General features: G+C 41.9%; 1 pseudogene; it reads left to right on the top strand.

Annotated features, from left to right (window-relative positions):
• Positions 1 to 781: 781 nt before the first annotated feature.
• LOC143026726 (uncharacterized) lies at positions 782 to 8,769 on the top strand (annotated as a pseudogene).
• Positions 8,770 to 9,805: the final 1,036 nt, after the last annotated feature.

Genomic DNA, 9,805 nt, shown 5'->3' on the forward strand with positions numbered 1-9,805 from the left:
GTGTGCGTGTGTGTGTGTGTGTGTGTGTGTGTGTATTCACTTGGTCTTTGGATCACGTGTTGGACTCGTGATCGACAGCTATTTCCCTCCTGGAAGAGAGCTCAGAGCTCGTAGGTCCGATCTATGGGTAATGCTATGACCTTGCACACACACACACCCCCAACTCCCCGCCCACGAGAGTTGGAGTAACACCCCTCAGCGCTGCGATACTGATATTATTTCAGCCCCGGGCGAGAGTCGAACCCGGACCTCCGTAGTGGCAGGCCAGAGCTCTAACCACAGCGCCATGTGTGTGTGTGTGTGTGTGTGTGTGTGTGTGTGTGTGTGTGTGTGCATTTGCGGAGGAAACGCTATTTAAGAAAAAATTCAGACTTCAGAATTAAAATTAATTACCTTATGATACTTTCATTTGCATGTTATTTTTGGAGTATTTTTTATTCAATGCCGTAATTAATAATTTGTTCAATGGATATTTTCTCTGCTTTCCTTTTGCATATTTACGCCAATTCCATGTTTTATATGCTTTCGTTAGATTTTTTCAATGCCATAATAATAAATAATGCACGTAATACTAATACATTCACAGAAGCATTCTTTTGCTACACTGTATTTTTTTTTCTTTCTCGAAACCGTGTAGAATTTGTGACATGTCACTTGTGATATTTAGCTTCATCAGTCATCACTTTGATCTATTTTCTTTTCTTTTCTTAACATGCAGTGTGAATTTTTTCTCGAAAAACGAATGTTTTATATTTATAATAGACTATCACTCTGGCCCCAGATGAATCGAGATAAGGAAAGTGGTGCTGCTTACAGACAAAAGAGAAAGCCAAGAGAGAAATTAAAAAAGAATGAAGGTGCACTACTGAAATACATCAGTCATATAGAAACTACTACTACTGAAGCTGTAGAAGTTTACAAATCCAAATCATCTTCAAATTCAAGGGATTCAACTTTAAGCGATTCATCAACTTTCAACTCCCTTTCTGGTACGTTAAGGCGCATCTGTGGTTCAAAATCTAGATTCTGATTTTGGTGAAGTAATTCGTCAAGGTGTGTCAACCAAAGGACAAACTAGAAAACTAACTCGAGAGTGGTTTTTTAAAACTCTGCCAAATAGCGAAAGAATGTTGAGATTATGTAAACTCTTTACTGCTTTTGTTGTAAACTGTTTTCAGACAGAAGTAACTCAAAATTTAATTCTGAGGACGAATTCAACATATGGTGGAAACTAAATCCTAAAATATGCGAGCATGAATCCACTGCAGCTCACGTTCGGAATCTGTAGCCAAGCCCTTCCTTACTTAATTATTGTATATATTTATTGTATATGTATCTCCTTTATTGTATATGTCATACTTCTTTATTATACATGAGTACTTAATATCAACATATATCTATTGTAAATGTTTTGTATAAGTAAGCCTATGTAGTCATTACATTATATAAGTGCCTATACATAATTATATAACCGAATATATATACGTCATTAGGCGTACGCTAAACGCGTATGCGTCTATGCCAATTGTACACGTCGTAGAATTAAGGAACTAAATATATGTTACCCTTAACCATTTTGCATGCATATTCATCATTATATGTAATTGTTCTCTTGTTGCTGTATATTTCTATGTATATACCTAGATATGTTAGTATGTATTATTTTGCCCAATCTTTTTCTCGCCTAGCAACAATGTAACAGAAAGTAGGCCACGGGCGCGTCTTAATGCCCAGCTAGGCCCCCCAAGCATTCGCTTGTGACAGATCACTTCCTGTATTACTTGTGTGTAGACCTCCGCAATAAAATCCTACCAAAATACTGCGTGTTTGGCACTTACCACAGTGGTGACCTCCTGGAGTGACAGTGCCCAAGTGACCCTAATACCCAGTGCTCCATACCTAAGTGATTTAGGGTCATACACATTACGTGGTTAAGTGCCTATGCGTATTCATAAACTGTGACTCGTCACGCGCACGGAACTACGCATTTACGAAATTCAAAGTGCGCATGAAATAATCGGAGTGTGCGGCATTGTTAACAGTCCTGATCTACACGCAACACGTATACGATACGCAACACGTATACTGAGAAACATCCGACAACTACAACATGAATTCCCCTTCTCCGCCTACAACCACTGCAGCCACTTCAACGACGACAGCAGCAGCAGGAAGCACTTCTTCCTCTACGCATTCCACGACTTCCGCCGCCGTCGCCGTTCGACCTCCACCATTCGACGAAGCATCGCCGGCAAGATGGTTTTCGTTGCTAGAGGCGCAATTTGCACTAGCTAACATAACCGTCCCCCAAACTAAGTTCAACCACGCACTTGCGAACTTAACCATCCCTGTGCTCAACCAGCTCGACGACGATGTCGTTACTTCCGGTGACTACGACCGCTTGAAGAAGGCGCTAATCGACGTCCTTACCAGGTCTCCGCCGGAACTCTTCGATGCCTTGGTCCATCAGAACAATATCATGTATGATAAGCCGACGACCTTCCTACGAGAACTTCGCACCATAGGTAAGCAACTCGGTGTCGACGACTTCATCCGCTTAAAATTTTTACGTGCAGTGCCAAGTGACATACGACCACTACTTGTTACACATGCCGGTTCCCTAGATGAGTTGGCCCGTGTTGCTGATACTCTCATCGCCCATGGCCACGGAAACAAAGGGATAAGTGCGTCATCAGTGAACAAGCCTGTGCCAAGGGCTCCACGGAGTGATAGTGTGCCAGTGTTTCGTAGTGGTAACCCCACTACACGTGTTTCAGTACCCACTACCTTACCACTCGGATTAACTCCCTTCTACGACGGTCAAAGACCACGAGTGTGCCGTTACCACCTCTTCTACGGCAACAGTGCTAGATCTTGCAAACAATGGTGCATATTGTCCCACACTAGTGCTAACGTGTTGCCCAGTTCACGACCTAACTCACGTTCTTCATCCCCAGGACCTCAGCTTAACACGTCGGGAAACTTGATGGGCAGTCTGTAGAAGTATCCCTTGCAACCGCAGGACTGCCTCTCGTCATTAGTGCCACTATAGGTTGCAAGAACTATGAATTCCTTATAGATACCGGTTCTCAAGTCTCGCTCATTCCCTATGACCCAAGTTTAACTCCACTGCGCCGTTCCACGGTAGTACAACTTACTACTGCTTCCGGTACCCGTATTCGTACATACGGCGAAGTCGACGTGGAACTTGGGATTCAACGTATCAGACGTTTTTACCCATGGTCCTTCGTCGTTGCTGATGCCGTCCGCCCAATTATTGGTACCGACTTTTTTTTAATCCATAATTCACTAGTAGTTGATTGTAGAAATCGCCTCCTCTCTGATCCTTCCACTGCATGCACCATTCCCCTTAAGGCTTCTCCTCTCCCTATCTCTTCACATGCGGTACATTATGGGGATATTGATTCAAGAGCCATTGCTCTTCTTTCAAAATTCCCCGTACTTACCGCGCCCCGACAACTGTCTGATCCTCCACCAGTAGAAACTACAACCTATCATCATATTGATACAGGTGATTCTTCCCCTATATCCTTTAAAGTAAGGCCATTGACAGGTGAGAAGCTCAAAGCTGCCAAGGATGAGTTTCAATTTTTGCTTAATGCAGGGATCATACGACGCTCCAACTCACCTTGGGCGTCCCCACTTCATTTGGTTCCCAAGAAAGAGCCACATTCCTGGAGACCTTGCGGAGATTACCGAGGTCTCAACAATGTAACTGTAGATGACAAATATCCCATACCACACTTGCGCTCTCTCACCATGTCACTTAAGAATAAGGTTATATTCACTAAGTTAGACTTACAACGTGCATATCTGCAGATTCCTGTAGCTGAACAAGATATTCCTAAGACTGCGATATGCACGCCATTTGGTTTATTTGAATTTTTGTACATGCCCTTTGGATTGAAAAATGCTGGAGCCACATTTCAGCGCTTTATAGATACCCTCTTAGCTAACGTAAACAACACGTTTACGTACCTTGATGATGTACTGATTGCTAGTGAGACCCTTGAAGAACATATTTCAGATGTTCAAACTGTTCTCTCTATTTTGGCTCAGCATAACATGCGACTTTCTCTTGACAAATGTCAATTCTTCAAGTCAAATCTTACCTTTCTCGGTTACGAGATTAGCTCACAAGGGATTAAGCCACCTAATGACCGTACTACGGCCATTTCCGATTTCCCTTTGCCTCAGACTTCACAGGCTTTGCGCCGTTTCATGGGTATGATAAAAAATTTTCGGCCCATGATTCCTAATTTTGCAACCGTAGCCTATTCCCTTACTGAGCTTCTTAAACAATATCCTTCTTCAAAGTGTCTCACTTGGACTGACGCAGCAAAGGACTCCTTCAATAATTTGAAGCAAGCCTTACTGGACTGTCCAACCTTAGCTTACCCTTCCCTATTACCGACAAACTACCAACTCGTGACTGACAGTTCAAGCCTAGCCGTTGGCGCCGCTCTCTATCAAGTTATAGACGGCGAGCCAACGCCCCTAGGATTCTACTCGAAGAAACTCTCTGACGCACAACGCATCTATTCCACCTACGACCGCGAGTTATTAGCTGCTTACCTCGCAGTTTTGCATTTCAGGACTCTCATTGACGGACATACAGTTACCCTATTTCTTGACCACAAACCCCTCGTAGCTGCCTTTTACTCTAAATCTCTTGCTAAAACTGACAGACAACAACGACAACTCTCTGTTCTTTCTGAATACGTTTCTTCAGTCGAGTACATTCGTGGCGAAATCAACGTCGTCGCTGATTGCTTATCTCGCACATCATGCGCTGTTACACTCGACGCTTTTGACTTAAGTGGCATAGCTCAAAGTCAGACAACAGATGACGAACTGGAAACTTTCAAGCCTAGACTCTCTAAATTCACTTTACCCTCTGATTTAACACTCTGGTGTGATACCTCTACTAACACTCCTCGACCTTTTGTTCCATTACCCTTACGTAATGACGTAGTCTCTTCTTTGCATAACCTTTCTCATCCTGGTGTTCAGTCCACCTCTAAGTTGGTAAAACAACGTTACTTCTGGCCACACATTGACAGAGATGTAAAGACATTTGTAAGACAATGCCTTAGGTGTCAACAGTCTAAGACTACCCGCCACACTTCCTCTCCTGTTTCTCCTATATCTACTCCTACTGACCGCTTCCAATCAGTACACATCGACATTGTAGGACCGTTGCCCCCTGCTACTCTCCCTAACTATCCTTACCCTCTCCCATACAAATACTTGTTGACTTGCATTGACCGAGCTACTCGTTGGACTGAAGCAATTCCCCTCATTGACACTACTGCCACTTCTGTAGCAATCTCTTTTGTGAATGGCTGGATATGCCGTTTCGGTGTTCCACTTCATGTCATCACGGATAGAGGTTCCCAATTCGAGAGTGAACTTTTCTCTAAGCTTTCATCTATCATTGGTTTCCACCATATGCGTACTACTAGTTATCACCCTCAAGCTAACGGCATGATTGAACGTTTCCACCGTTCTCTGAAATCAGCTCTCCGCGCTAGGCAAGATAACTGGTTTTACTCCTTACCTATCGTCATTCTTGGCTATCGCATGACACCTCACGTCACCAAATTTTCCCCATTTACCGCCGTTACTGGCGCTCATATGTTATGCCCTTCTGTCGCTATTACTCAGGAACACACCCACTCCTCGGATGACACAACCATCCTCCGTCTCATCAAGGAAATGCAGTCTGTCAATTTCCAAGATCTCGCATCCGGTGACTGCCATACACCACCTCCACCCTATCTCCCTCACGACCTTCATTCTTGCTCTAAAGTTTGGTTACGAGTCGACAGAATTCGTAAGAGTTTGGAGGCTCCGTACTCTGGTCCATATGACGTCATTCGACGTGAACCTAAGTACTTCATCCTTAACCTACCTCAAGGCGAAACCTCAGTTTCCATTGATCGTTTGAAACCAGCTTTCCTCCCTGTTTCTCCTCGCCCTAAGACCCGTCTCCATGTAACCCCAGACATACCCTCAACACCTTCCACTCCTCCTGTTCCTACTTCATCCACTTCTGACACTTCAACTGTCATCCCACCGAATCCCATACCACCCACAAGTGCCAATGACCTTGGCCACCCTATCACCTCTTCCCATCCCTCCCACCCTCATACTTCCGCTCTCCCATACAAAAGTCGCTCAGGCAGGGCAGTCAGATTTCACAATAAATCTGATTTTTACTACTACTAAAGACTTTCTTTACTGACGCTACACTCTCAAGGGGGGAGTAATGTAGCCAAGCCCTTCCTTACTTAATTATTGTATATATTTATTGTATATGTATCTCCTTTATTGTATATGTCATACTTCTTTATTATACATGAGTACTTAATATCAACATATATCTATTGTAAATGTTTTGTATAAGTAAGCCTATGTAGTCATTACATTATATAAGTGCCTATACATAATTATATAACCGAATATATATACGTCATTAGGCGTACGCTAAACGCGTATGCGTCTATGCCAATTGTACACGTCGTAGAATTAAGGAACTAAATATATGTTACCCTTAACCATTTTTCTCGCCTAGCAACAATGTAACAGAAAGTAGGCCACGGGCGCGTCTTAATGCCCAGCTAGGCCCCCCAAGCATTCGCTTGTGACAGATCACTTCCTGTATTACTTGTGTGTAGACCTCCGCAATAAAATCCTACCAAAATACTGCGTGTTTAGCACTTACCACAAATCTCACACAATGGAAGGAGTTGGACATTAGGATTGCTCATGGAGCAACAATTGATAAAAAAAAAAAAATAGAACAAGAACAAGTGAAGAAATGGAAGGAAATCCTTTCAAGATTGCTATTATTAGATTCCTAGCTAAACAAAATTTAGTTTTACGAGGCCACCGAGAAGCAGTCAACTGTGAGAAAAACGAGACCGATGTTGAACGTGTACCAACAGGAAATGGAGGAATCTTTTTAAGTTAGTTCATTTATTGGCGAAATATAATCCAGTGCTACGTGAACATCTAAGAACCCACCCAGGATGCAAATTTGCTACTTATCTATCTCCTACTATTCAGAACGAGTTTATAAATAGTTTGGGAGAAAACGTAAGAAGCAAAATCATCAAGCAAGTAAAAGAAGCCAAGTACTTTTCCATGATATTCGACAGCATTCCTAATATTTCATACAAGGATAAAATGAGCCAAGTTTTACGCTATGTTATCATCGGTGGAGATAAAGTGAAGGTTGTGGAATCAGGTGTCGATTTCATTGAAACAAAAGGTAAAACTGCCGAGAATATTTCAACGATGATTTTGGAAAAATTAGCGAAAGACAGAATTGATATCTAAGATTGTAGAGAGCAAGCATATGATAACGCTGCGGTGATGGCTGGTCTGCATACTGGTGTTCAGAAACGTATCAAGGAAATTAATCAAAAAGCAGAATTTGTCGCTTGTACAAATCACTCGCTGAATTTGGCGGGTGTTCAGGCAGCTTCTGTTGGTGTGAATTCTGTTACTTTTTTGATGTGTGGAACGTTTGTTTGTATTTTCTTATCAACCCCTTGCTGGGAAGTTCTAATTTCAGTCACTGGTCAAAGTGTCAAGTACATAATAGAAACTCGATGGAGTGCGAAGGGAAAAGCTGTTATTGTAAAGAAACATTTCTCAAAAATCTTAAGTGCCCTAAAAAATGTAACTGGCGAAGAAGAAAATACAGCTACTAGGATATATTCTGGTGTTGTACTTCGTGCGTTGCAATAATTTACCTTTTTGGGCTTTCTTGGCCTGTGGGAACCCGTGTAACCCGGTGATTGTTGTAGTTACATAAGGTGGACTTAATGCAGGCGAGATAAACTCCAAAACCGGAGTTTCTTCTATTCGTTTATAACAAGGTGATCTGGTTCTTTAAACAACAAATTATCAATAGGCGCTTTGGGCAAAATACAGTAAGTGCCGGGCCTTGACCTAGGGCACACCTGTGTCTGGCAGGTACTTGACCTGGCCAGGTCTAGCTGGCAGGCACCTGACCTGGCCAGCTCTCCTCTCTTGGTTACATTATCGTCGCTTAATATAGGGGGTTAGTGGGTTGTCGTAAGTAAAGGTGTTATTCTTGTACATTTAGGCATTGATCTACTTACGGGGGTTAGTCGTATCTTTGGTGGGTATGGTTAGATATGTTATATATATGTTAGCTTATGGGTAATATAATAGGGGTAGGTATAATAAAGGGGGTTTAATTTGTTTCTCTGGTGACATTAGGCATCTTCGTGTAGCGATATCTTGTTCGTCTGAATTCTGCTGCGTTAGGTTGCTGAGGTCTGGGAAAGTGAAATCAGCGAAAGGGGGAGGGAGTGCTATGTTGCATGCATGTGGATCACGTGCGTGGTAGGTGACAGGGTTAGTAATGGTTACACCCGTCCTTCTAGGAATTAACGACAAACTTACCTCCAAACCAGAGGATTGAACATACCAAAATGTAATATAAAATTCAGGGCATTAAAAACATTTCTAGCGGAAAACAGGGACAAGCTAGTGAGTAATGGTGTTAGTCATGCCAAAGAAACTTGCAATGATCTGGGGAGAGTCATGAAGCGTCAGCGTCGACACAAAAAGAAGAAACAAATGTTTGGTGAAGGATCACGAGACGCTGAATTGCCATACGATATTGAACTGAGGAAAGAAAATTTTCCTTTGCTGGACAGTGATCCAAGAATTAATTTTGATATTTCAACAGATTCATGCGCTTGCTAAGAAATATGCTTTTCTAACCCCGTTGAATTTTTGGATGATAAATATAAGTGTAAAATATTTCACGATCACAACGACATTGATAAAGAGAAGTTCCTCATTGAGAGAAAAAGACTTCAGCATTTTACTGCTGTTGCTGATATTGAAGAAGGAATAAAGATGAAGAGAGAAAGCCTCCTTGAACTTTTGCAGTTTATTTTAAGATATAACATTGGGAAATTGGTTCCAAATATAGTAATGATGCTACTGATTTTCCTCACAATTGCTGTTAGTGTTGTTACCTGTGAGAGGAGTTTTTTTTTTTTTAATAAAACTGATCAAGAATTACTTAAGATCTACTATGAGCACCTTGTTGAGAAATCTTACTATACTGCCTATAGAATAACAATTGGCAGATGAAATAAATTTTGACATTATCATTGAAGAACTGCCTACAAAGAGACAAGAAAAGTTACTTTGTACAAAGTTGTAGTTTTCATTTCAGAAATAAAGATCGTCCTAATTTTCTACATTTTTACTTCTTCTTCATACGACCTTAATCCCACTGTATTGCAGGGCCGGCCGCTCGAGTTATCTTTCTCCATTGGTTCCTATCCATTACATCCTCCTCTTGCACTCCTAGTTTCCTCATGTCACACCTTGTTATGTCTCTCCATCTCATTCTTTGTCTCCCGACGCTTCTTCTTCCCTTAACTTCGGCCATCATCGCCTCCTTCGCTGGTTCGTCATCCTCTCTCCTTTTAACGTGTCCAAAATATCTCAGTCTTGCTTCTCTTGCCTTCTCTTTTATATTACATATTCCACACATTTTTCTTATATCTTCACTTTGTCTCCTCTCCAACAGAGATATGCCAGCTATCCATCTCACCATCCTCATCTCCGTTCTCTCCAAAATGCCTTCCTCTCTCTTCCTTAAGGACCACGTTTCTGCACCATACAGGAGTACTGGCCTTAACACACTTTTGTATACTTTCATTCTCAGTTTTAATGGTATTTTCTTATCTAATGTCACTCCATTTACTTCTCTCCATTTTTGCCA

The sequence above is a fragment of the Oratosquilla oratoria genome, chromosome 7 (genome assembly GCF_046742065.1).
Source record: "Oratosquilla oratoria isolate Oo_2021 chromosome 7, ASM4674206v1, whole genome shotgun sequence".
NCBI classification, from domain to species: domain Eukaryota; kingdom Metazoa; phylum Arthropoda; class Malacostraca; order Stomatopoda; family Squillidae; genus Oratosquilla; species Oratosquilla oratoria.